General features: G+C 47.8%; 1 long non-coding RNA gene across 2 annotated transcripts; it reads right to left on the bottom strand.

Annotated features, from left to right (window-relative positions):
- Positions 1-127: 127 nt before the first annotated feature.
- Positions 128-9,350, bottom strand: LOC144327843 (uncharacterized). Of its 2 annotated transcripts, XR_013393009.1 has the most exons (3): positions 7,756-9,350; positions 4,184-6,288; positions 128-840 (listed from the first exon to the last, which is right to left on the bottom strand). It is a non-coding gene; the product is annotated as an uncharacterized LOC144327843 (long non-coding RNA). The 2 variants fall into 2 exon arrangements; XR_013393008.1 differs by lacking the exon at positions 128-840 and having other exon boundaries at positions 4,062-6,288.
- Between the last annotated feature and the right edge of the window lie 1,924 nt (positions 9,351-11,274).

Genomic DNA, 11,274 nt, shown 5'->3' with positions numbered 1-11,274 from the left:
ATGACCAGACACCTGCATTTCAAGATAAAATGTTAATTTTAAAAAATTAACATTAAAATTATAGTACTTGTAAGGCGACTTGAGGGCTGCAGTGCTCCCTCTATCCTTTTAACCATTTCTTAGAAAAGCTCCAGCACAGGTCAATCCCAGGGGCCACATGGCTTGTTGCTGCCATGGGGTTTGGATTACAAGAGCAGGATCTGCCTGCATCGAATCAGGTGAGTTTGTTTTGCAGTCCAATTTCAGGCGATTCCTCTCTCATTCCTGGATGCACCCCCCCCAACCTGCCAGCTAAGGTGGGGCCTAACCCTACATCTCCCCTGTCCAGTCCCACTTATAGGCAAACACACACATAGCTGTTTAATTAATGAGTCCCTAGCGGTTTTGGAAGGGCCTCAAGAGGCATCCAAATTCCATGGATGCACAAGATACCCACTGTACACATGTTGCGGGCTTTGAAGATTAATTTAGAACCTTCGGGCGAATGCAGCATCAAAGGGCCAATCATAGATTCTGAAGCATGTTGCTTTAGCATTAGGAGCTTATTTAGAAAGCTGTGCGGTGCCAAAACCACACACTGGCTTTTAACCTGTGTTGAACTCCTGAAGGCCTACAGAGGAGCCCGGTGGAAAGAGACCGCAGCCCAGCGAGCGTCAGCATCCTCAAAGTGCCAGGCGAGTCGTGCCAACAAGAAGCCCTTTCTCTGCTTCCCCCGATCACGACTCCAGGGCTGGAAGAGTCTCTTGTACATCAGTGTGTCTTGTGGGTGCCGCGGAAAGCTGTGGCTGGCGCATTTCGGGTTATTTTGTGCCGGTGGTTTCAGAGAGATGGGCTTCCATGCTGCTTTGTGTCAACGTGGGTGTTGTCAAAGAGTCGTTTGCTCAGAGGAAAAAATGAAATGAAAATCTGACCTTGTTAACACCTGGCCCACCCTTTCAACTCCAAAGAAACCCCAGTGATGCCCCACAGCTATTTTGTTCCCAACTGTTGCCCAGTTCAACAGCAGACCCATGGCCAAAAGAAATAAGGAACCTGACATTTATAGGAGGGGGCTGTCAAAATCTTACTTATTAGAGGTGATATTCAAATAAATAATTGAACTCGCACAGGTTACTGCTAGCAGAATGGTATTCACACACACACACACACACTCTTTGCCTATGTGTAATGCATACCATCCCTAAATATGGTCCAGAAGATTGGGGGAACCCCTAGTACAGATTTCAGAGGGCACACAGAGGGAGGAGAAGGGAGAACATACCACTTCTCAAGGAAAGTTATTGTGCTGCTGGAATGTTCGCCTCAGGTTGAAGGCAACCCTACATTTTTATGTTATACGCTCAGCATAAGGGGCTACGAGAGGCAGATGGGGCTTCGCCAACCTGGGAAGGAAGCCCATCTAGGAGAAGGAAAACTCTGATCCTAGACCTCCGCTGCCTTGCGGGATATCTTCAGGAGAAGAAAAGTCTAAGGAGTAAGCCCTACACAAATCCAGAGAGACGGTTGGATGGCGGCTTGTACACCTCCTTCTGGCAACTCCTGCACTCCAAGCTGGTGCCAAACATATTGCTCTGCTTTCCTTTGGAGCACATCAGCGAGGCAGAGATGGGGGTCTTGTTGTCTGAGCAGCCCAGAACCTCCATATACATTGTTGGGCCCCAGGGAGGTCACTCCACTGCTGCTAACGCGGCAGTTTAACTTCACCCCTGGAGGCTAGCTCCATTGTCTCTTGAGACAGACAGGTGCCAACAACAAATGCTGTCTCTTTGTAGCAGTGGTGGGACATCTCTGGCCCACAGATCTAACTCCCCATTCCTTGGCCAAGCCACCCCCACCGAACTATATGATGTCAAATATTATTTCAGAACACATGAAGGGGGGAAAATAGGTCAACTGATGCCCTTCTGCTGACTGGTGGGTCTGTCCACATGCCAATCTAGCCAGATGTAGGGGCAGGTAAGGATCCAGCCCATCATTTGGATCCACTTCCCCACCTCTGCTTTAAAGTAACTGGTGTCGTAGGATGGGGCCTTGGTGTCAGCTGACTGAAGGTTGACAGGCAGAACACTGGACCTGACAGCTGAAAGCCCTCTCCAAGATCTCACTGCATTACACAGAGACCCACCCAGCAGCTTCTGTGGGCTCGCATTAGTATTTTATTCACTGACCGTGGCTGAAATCCATCCACACCCCTTAGGAAATGATGGGCTATATAAATCAATCTGCAATAAACCTAGGGAATGTTGCCACTCCGGGAGGCTGCTGTTCTGACTCTGAACTCTGTGAATCAGACGAGAGTGTCTCCTGCATTTTGGCAAGGATTGCGGTCCCCCGAGACTAGCTCCCTGTATTCTGCCCTACATCATGGTGTGTTCCATTTTTAGCTTATGAAGTGAAAATAAGGCCACTCTCTGCTCACCAGCTCTCCCAGCCAAAGTTGATTTTGCTTCAGATTCAAGGACAGATATATTGCAGAGCGGAACTCCAGAATATGTTGGCTGTTTGGAGGGCCCCTTGGGCATTAGCCATGAACAGTACCATATAAAGACCTGGCCTGTTTAGTAGGAGCAAATATAATTGCTTGTTTCAGTTGCCGGACAGGGGCAAAAGAGATGAACAAGCAACATGCAGTAATTTAAAGTCCCCTCTGTTTTTTCTTTATGGGTAGTATGTTATGGTACTGGAGGAGACTCTTGAGAGTCCCATGGACTGCAAGAAGATCAAACCTCTCCATTCTGAAGGAAATCAACCCTGAGTGCTCACTGGAAGGACAGAGCCTGAAGCTGAGGCTCCAATACTTTGGCCACCTCCTGAGAAGAGAAGACTCCCTGGAAAAGACCCTGATGTTGGGAAAGATTAAGGGCACAAGAAGGGGACGACAGAGGACGAGATGGTTGGACAGTGTTCTCGAAGCTACCAGCATGAGTTTGACCAAACTGTGGGAGGTAGTGGAAGACAGGAGTGCCTGGCATGCTCTTTGAGAGCCAGTGTGGTGTAGTGGTTAAGAGCTGTAGTCTCGTAATCTGGGGAACCGCTCCTCCACATGCAGCTGCTGGGTGACCTTGGGCCAGTCACACTTCTTTGAAGTCTCTCAGCCCCACTTGCCTCACAGAGTGTTTGTTGTGGGGGAGGAAGGGAAAGGAGAATGTTAGCCGCTTTGTGACTCCTGAAGTGAAAGGCGGGATATCAAATCCAAACTCTTCTTCTTCTTCTTCTCTGGTCCATGGGGTCACAAAGAGTCGGACACGACTAAACGACTAAACAACAAAGTATGTTGGCAGAACAATCTATCTTTCTGTACAATAATGCAAAGTGGTACTTTAGGAACCCGAGTCCACCAGATTTCCATTCTGCTTCCTTCAACCTCCATGTCTATGGGTGGAGACAGATGTAATACTGAAACATGAGTCACGGGGCACCTCCAGAAAGCCATTTTACTGCAAGTTTATTGTGGAATGTTAATGACAACACATTAATGGTGGATTAATTCTGCTTTGGTTTGGTTTGCGATGCTTCCCCAAACCTACCACATTATTGCTGTCCGGAGGGTCTATAGTGCAATAAAGGTGGAACAAAAATCACCCTAAAATGTCCATCTGATGAATATTTTAACCTAAAATAGACCCTATATGGGATGCGGGTGGCGCTGTGGGTTAAACCACAGAGCCTAGGACTTGCCGATCAGAAGCTCGGCGGTTCGAATCCCCAAGACGGGGTGAGCTCCCGTTGCTCGGTCCCAGCTCCTGCCAACCTAGCGGTTCAAAAGCACGTCAAAGTGCAAGTAGATAAATAGGTACCGCTCCAGCGGGAAGGTAAACGGCGTTTCCGTGCACTGCTCTGGTTCGCCAGAAGCGGCTTAGTCATGCTGGCCACACGACCCGGAAGCTGTACGCCGGCTCCCTCGGCCAATAAAGCGAGATGAGTGCTGCAACCCCAGAGTCGGTCACGACTGGACCTAATGGTCAGGGGTCCCTTTACCTTTACCTAGACCCTATATGTGCATTTGGTGATCAGAAATCTGTACTGCAAAATTCAGAGAAGGGTGGAAATGGGAGGATAACTATGTTCCAATCCGTTTATTAGTCCAAAGAGTGGATAACAGAATCTCTCAGAACTTATTATGAAAGAGGAAAAGGTACATTTTCACCGAAAACAGTACAATTGCTTCCAAACAGGCCTCTACCTGTCCCATCTGTGTTCACTCATTATTTCACTTTTTCAAAAGTGCTCTGGAAGAGTTGCCTTCAGTTTAAGGTGGTATCATTTCGTTGTTTCCTTTAAATGTGAACGTGCCAAACAATATACATGTGCAACTTAGACATCCGAAGACAACTGTGAAATACAATAGAGAAAAAACAGAGGCTGGATCTAGACACATCGAAGAAGCGTTTCAGCTTAAAGTGTTGTAAATTTAAACAGGGAAAACAGGTAGAGAAAACCGGGACTCCACGTCGCCATCTGGGGGCACAGTGTTATATCGCACATACAAATCGCTTTTTCTTTACCAGTCTAGCCGAGTCCCAGTAGTCCCAGTATATGATAACTACACATAAAGAGCTACACTGAACGTTGCAACTCCCTGTAGTGAGCTTGGTTTTTGCAACATCCCTAAAATGAGTGCAACTCAGCTACTGGGCACTCTGAAGCCTAGAAGAGGTTCTTTTATTGCCCTGATAATATTTCCAAAGCCCCTAAAAAGCTGCTTTGCTAGCATTTATAGTTAAAAGCTATACATGCTTCAAGAAATTGGCTCAGATGCTGCGGCCAGCTAAATCAATATTTGCCCATTGGGAACATAGACTCCATGTGAAAATTATGTTCGGAGAACTTTTCAAGGCAGTGCCCCCTGGGAACAACTGGTTCAAATCGACAGGGGGAGGCCAAGAACAGCAAAAGGAAGGCTTTGTCTGCACACATACCCCTGTTCATTTCTCCCTTCTTGTCGTTTTGTTTGTTCATCATCGTAGGCAAGCAAGAATGGCAATATTATGTTGGGTCCTCGTACGAATCAGATGAAGCGTTTCAGCTGAAGCAGTTGTACAGATAAACTCCATCTGTACATCCTGCTCCAGAGCATACATCAAAGGATGATCCCAATGACCTGCATCATTTTTTCCGTGTGAAGTTCAGAAAGTACTGTTGTATATTTGTGGAGATGAATTTCTCATCCACAGATCCAGGTATGTTTAAAAAAACAAAATAAGGTAATTCAGAGAACATCTTGTCCTTAGTAGACAGGTCAGAACTCATGTTTAGTTATGTATGCACCAGCAACCCAATCCTATTTATTCAGAGATAACTTTAACTGGCTTCAATATGGCTTACCAGCTACAGTCATACCTCGGGTTGAAGTAGCTTCAGGTTAAGCATTTTCGGGTTGCGTTCCGCGGCAACCAGGAAGTAATGGAGCACGTTACTTCCGGGTTTCACCGCTTGCGCATGTGCAGACACTCCAAATGACATCATGCACGTGTGTGGAAGCAACAAATCGTGACCTGCACACACGCGGACATGGGCTGTGTTCGCTTCAGGATGCGAACGGGGCTCCGGAACGGATCCTGTTCGCATCCAGAGGTACCACTGTACTGTGCAGGATATAGCACAGATGAGATTTCCTTCCTACATTGTTTCCACACGCTACAAGGCATCTTCAGCAGAGGCTACATCTGGGGGAAAGTGACCCTGGTGACCCCTTTGGGCAGTAGACTTTGGAGACACAGACTTCAGAGGAAACATGTCAAGGCCTGTCTACTCAAACACCCAACTGCAATGCCCATCATCCCTGACCATTGTCGATGCTGGCTGGGGCTGATGGGTGTTGGAGTTCAACAACAACAACAACTGGGGGGCAAAGCAGGTTGCCCACCCCTGCTGCAATAGTTTCATAATGGGACAGAAACCAAGAAGTGAACCTTTTTCCAAGCATGAAGATGGAGCAATGAGTAAAATTTCCTTCACTGCCTGTCATGTACCCAATAGCTATTTTAAAAAAGTAACAACCCTAGACACTTGCATGTGCTACAGCTTGTGTCCTCAACACAGGCACGGCTTATGAGTACAGGATCAGGACATTCTTGGTGGGCTGTGTCCACAGGATTGTCTCAGAAGATACCTGCTTTTGTTTGGAAAACTCTCCACATTCTTGGCTCACTGTATGGGGCTAACATTTGAATACATTCCAGGAGTTGAAAATACAGTTGTTGATCCCATGACATGATCCTTTTTTCTAGAGGCAGGTTCCGATACATCTTCCGTACGCATCTCGTCCTCCCCTCTCTTTTGGAAGCACTGCAAGTGGATAAAGGGATAGGGAAATATATCAGTGGGCGCCTGCCTTGCTTCTATGGCATTATCGCAGTCGCAGGCCAAATGGATGGAATGAAAAATTCCATTCTCCGCCCTCCTGAAGAATGCCCAGCTGAACCGTTTGCAATTCTAATTTTACGAATGAAGGCCTCCCTCTTTTTCTTTCCCCCATGTCTCGAAGTTCAAGCGGAGGAGGCAGCATGTCTTTTCCTCCCAGTTCGATCATCTGAAATAAGCAAATGTCTTTTGTTTACTGCAAAAACTATTGGAAGGGAGGCAAAGAGTGCGAGGTCCTTACAGCCTAATGGATTAAGCAAACATCTGCAGTAATTTATATCATATGCTGAAATGGAGTAAAAACAGCAGCTCCTTCTGAGTTGGAAGGAACCTCAAATGGGTCACCGGGTTGTGGCAGGATCGATTTCATTCTTCTCTTAAAACCGGCCGGAAATGCCAGCAGCCTCTGTACATTCTGGCCTCTCATTTGATTCGATTATTGTTCTGCCAGCCCCTACAGATGGGCTGCAAATATAGATCTGCAACTCACAAAGGGATTGACTCGACCCTTGCCGCTTTCTAGATTACGTGCCTGGCCTCTCAACAAAGAGACTGGCACGGCTGGGAGAAAAGTGCAAAGTGTTTATTTGCACAAGGAACGGCCAACACAGGATCCCCCATGGACATCTTCGCGCCAGCCAGAAAACCTCCTCGCTCACAACACGTCGTACTTCAGCAGCCCTCTGTCATTTCCAGCCTGAATGCCAAATCGGCAGCGGGATTCAAGGAACATCAACAAAGATGTGATATCAGAACATCCCGTCCCCTGCCCACATCTATGGGCGTAGCCAGGGGGGGCAGGAAAGGGCAGCTGCCCCTCCGAAATCAATACAAATCAATAAAAATACATAGCTAACTGAGGTTCTGCCCCCTCCTAACAAAAGGCCTGGTTACGTCCATGCCCACATCCACAGGTTGTGAGCACCATTTCTGCTTTTATAGATGAATAAAACAAGCACTGTTTTCCATGGCACATCACACTGGAACAAGTGCAGAAGCTGTAACAGGGATAAGCAATCCAAAGAAAACTTTGCAGCCTGACTTGCACTGAAGAAAATGCCACAAGTTGTCCTGTACTCCATGATCTCCAAGGACTGTGAGAACAAAATTCCTTATTTCGATTCACATCCTCCCATATCCCTATCACGCTGGTTGCAAATCTCTGGCCTGGAACAGTTGTGGGACAAAGGCGCAGGGTCATTGAACTATTTAACCCATGGCATTTCCCAATGAAAATACCTGCTTGCCCGCACACACACAAGAGCACATACAAGCACACAGGCTTTTATTTTGGGGGAGGGCAGGAAGGGGGAATACATTTTCAGGCATCCCCATCACAGTGATCCTTTGTCCCTGGTGTGTGGTTAAGGCTGCAATCCTATACACACTTACCTGAGAGTCAGCTCCATTGAACTCAATGAGTCGTATGTCTCATTAGGCATGCATAGGATTGGGCTGTTAGCCACTGAATCCAGGCCTGAGCTGGAATGAGGCCTTGGAAAGCATCCACTGAGATGATTCCTCCTCGCAGAAGTTTCCTAGGATGAAGAAGAGGAACAACTAGCCAGAAACAAGCTTCCTCCATCTGCTAAGTCTGTGGATGCTTCCTTCCAAAATCCCATATGGGATGCTGAGTCTATTTTGGAATCTGCAGCTGGTGCAAAATGCAAGGCTAGACTACTTTTCTTGAGCCCATGTTACACCTTACTGTCTATCTTAAAAAGGTAAAGGGATCCCTGACCATTAGGTCCAGTCGTGACCAACTCTGGGGTTGTGGCGCTCATCTTGCTTTATTGGCCGAGGGAGCCGGCGTACAGCTTCCGGGTCATGTGGCCAGCATGACTAAGCCGCTTCTGGCGAACCAGAGCAGCGCACGGAAACACCGTTTACCTTCCCGTTGGAGTGGTACCTATTTATCTGCTTGCACTGGCGTGCTTTCGAACTGCTAGGTTGGCAGGAGCAGGGACCGAGCAACGGGAGCTCACCCCGTCATGGGGATTCGAACCGCCAACCTTCTGATCAGCAAGTCCTAGGATCAGTGCCACCCGCGTCCCTACTGTCTATCTTACTCCTTTCTATCTTCTCTGAAACTTGCTACTAGAGCATTGTTGCTTCAGTCTGCACAAATAACAGTAGGTGGATATTCCTGCTGGAGGGGTGGTAGAAGAGGACCTCAATAAGGCATCCCAACATTTCAGTAGACCTTTTCAGCTCAAAGCATTTTGTGGCAGCCATCTCAGTTGCACCAGTCTGTCTGGTTCAAGCTGCCGACATCACACAGTCCTTTCCCGTTTATTCTCCCTCAAGCACTGCTAGGGAAAGGCAGAGTAAGACATACTAACAAGATTTGCAGGCCAGCTTCTCTTTCTGACCAGGGGCTCTTCAAACCATACCAAAAGGCAGCATTGCGGGCAGCTTTGGAAGTAAAATAGGAAGCTGCCTTCTACCAAAGCAGGGCACTGGTCCATCTAACTCAGTTCTGTCTACACTGACTGGCAGCAGTCTCCAGAGTTTCAGGCAGCCGTCTGACTGGATAATGGTAAGGGCAAATTTCAAAGGATGGTTGTGTTTTGGTTCACACATTGTTTCAGAAAGTGTGAATTTGACAGATTTTGGCTTTAAACATGGGTCGGCAAACTAAGGCCTGCAGGCCGGATCGTGCCCAATTGCCTTCTGGATCTGGCTCACAGATTGCCACATGCATCGCCAGTGTGCGTGTTCTTTCCCTCTCCCTCACACGGCGGCAGTGGTGGCGCCTCCTCCCTCCCTCCTCCTGGTTTCTCCCCGCCCTGCCTAGAGGAGGAAGGGGGCAGGGCTTTGTTGGTGCCAGCAGCAGCAGCAGCAGCAGCAGCAGCATTCAAGCGGCCATTTTATGCAGCCCCTCTCAGGAGCCCTTTCGCGTGCCGCTCATTGTCCCTCTGCCGCCAGCCCCTGCCACTTGCAAGACACAAGTAAGCAGCCACTGGGGCTCGTGGCGCTCTTGCATCATTTCCCCCCCAAAAAATATAGTCCAGCCCACCACAAGGTCTGAGGGACAGTAGACCGTCCCCCTGTCAAAAAAGTTTGCTGACCCCTGGCTTCAAAGGTGTACTGAAATTAATTTTAGTGCCATCCCTTACCAGCAGCTACTGGTATATGGCCCCCTGAAGGTTACTCTTGAGGAAATGTGGCCCTCGGGTTCCAAAAAGGTTTCTCACCCCCAAAACTCTTTATAGAATTGTAGAGTTGGAAGGGACCACGAGGATCATCTAGTCCACCCCCCTGCAATGTGGGAATATTTTGCCCATTGCGAGGCTTGAACCTACAAACCCTGCATGATGATGCCCTCCATGTGAGCAATGCAGGGGGCCTGGCTTTGAAAGTGCAACAAGGGTGACACTAGGCCTCCAGGAGAGTTTTCAAAGTGTTGCTGGGCATGTATCTCTGTTTTAAAAAGAAGCATATATACGTTGCCCTGACTGCCCATTCATACAATTTACCAGAACTGCACGGGATCTGTTTTGCCCATTCGGCCCTCATGGTTCATGTTGACGTTGGCAAAGGCCAGCCTAAAGTTACCTCAGGCATAGCCCACAGCTGCTGCTGATCCCAAAGGAATTCAGCAGAAGACAGCACCCCTTGGCAACCGCTGAGGCTTTTTCCATGGAAAATGTCACAGTCGTTTTCTCGGCTGACGGAAAGGAAAGGGATTTTGACTTGCTTGCTTAATTTCTCTGACAAAGAGTGACCGGTTCAAGAACCCAAGCTATTAGTATAGGAGTGTCTTCCTCTCTTCTCTGCTGCATTGCAAGAGTTTTCCCCAGAGGCTAAGAAGGCCCCAGAGAATGAAATTTTGGGACGTTTTGAGCACATACTGTGACAAGTGAAGCATTTCATTTGCCTCCCAAGGAATTTCACATATTGGTCAGTGTTGAGAAAGGAGAAAGGAAATGGCCAGCGTGTAACACACGTGTTTGTCCTAAAGAACATGAAGCCTCAATCAAATTGAATACAACCCCGCTTAGCTTTCATCAGTGGGACATGGCCTTGCCTCCTGCTCTTAAAAACGCCACTCAGGAAATATACCGTATTTTTCGCTCCGTAAGACGCACTTTTTTCTTCCTAAAAAGTAAGGGGAAATGTCTGTGCGTCTTATGGAGCGAATGCGTGGTCCCTGGAGCCAAATTGCCCAGGGGCAAAAAGCAGATCATGCTTTTTTTTTTTTTTAGAAAGAGGGAAGTGGGTGTTGAAAGGAAGCAGCTGATCGGTAAGGGATCGGGAGCGAGATAAGGGACGCTAGTGATAAAGGAGGCTGCCTGGGAGCGGGGAGGTAAAAGCCCATGGATCCTCAGGATTTTTGCATTGGGTCACCCCAAATTTACCATCAGATCACATAGCATGTCCATGTCTATAGCCTGCACCCCAAAAATCACGCACCCACTGTTGCGTGGGGCCGCAATGGCGCAAAAACGTGGTTACAAAGCACGGATCCACATGGATCCTCAGGATTTTTGCATTGGGCTACCCCAAACTCACCATCAAATCACATGTCTGTGGCCACAGCATGAACCACAAAAATCATACATCCACTGTTTCATTCAGAATATTTTTTTCTTGTTTTCCTACTCTAAAAACTAGGTGCGTCTTATGGTCAGGTGTGTCTTATGGAGCGAAAAATAAGGTAGGTCAAATAACCAGATGTCCTCACACATTACAAATATGTATGACAGACTCAGCTCAAGTGAACTGGAAGCAAAACAGCTTTTCCTAGCTCAGCTGAAAAACACGAACAAGGATTCGTGTTACCAGCATGGAAGTGACGCCACCCTCGAAACTGCCAGGTGATCTATCCCAAGGTTAATTTCCCCTCCATCAGTGCCATGGCCCCAATCCAATTCTGCCCGTGTCCCCGTAGCTGCTTCAATCAGTTTA

This window comes from Podarcis muralis, chromosome 5 (genome assembly GCF_964188315.1).
Source record: "Podarcis muralis chromosome 5, rPodMur119.hap1.1, whole genome shotgun sequence".
In the NCBI taxonomy this organism is placed as follows: Eukaryota; Metazoa; Chordata; class Lepidosauria; order Squamata; family Lacertidae; genus Podarcis; species Podarcis muralis.
The sequence above is the reverse complement of the archived record's forward strand: the minus strand, read 5'-3'. Positions and strand labels throughout refer to the sequence as shown.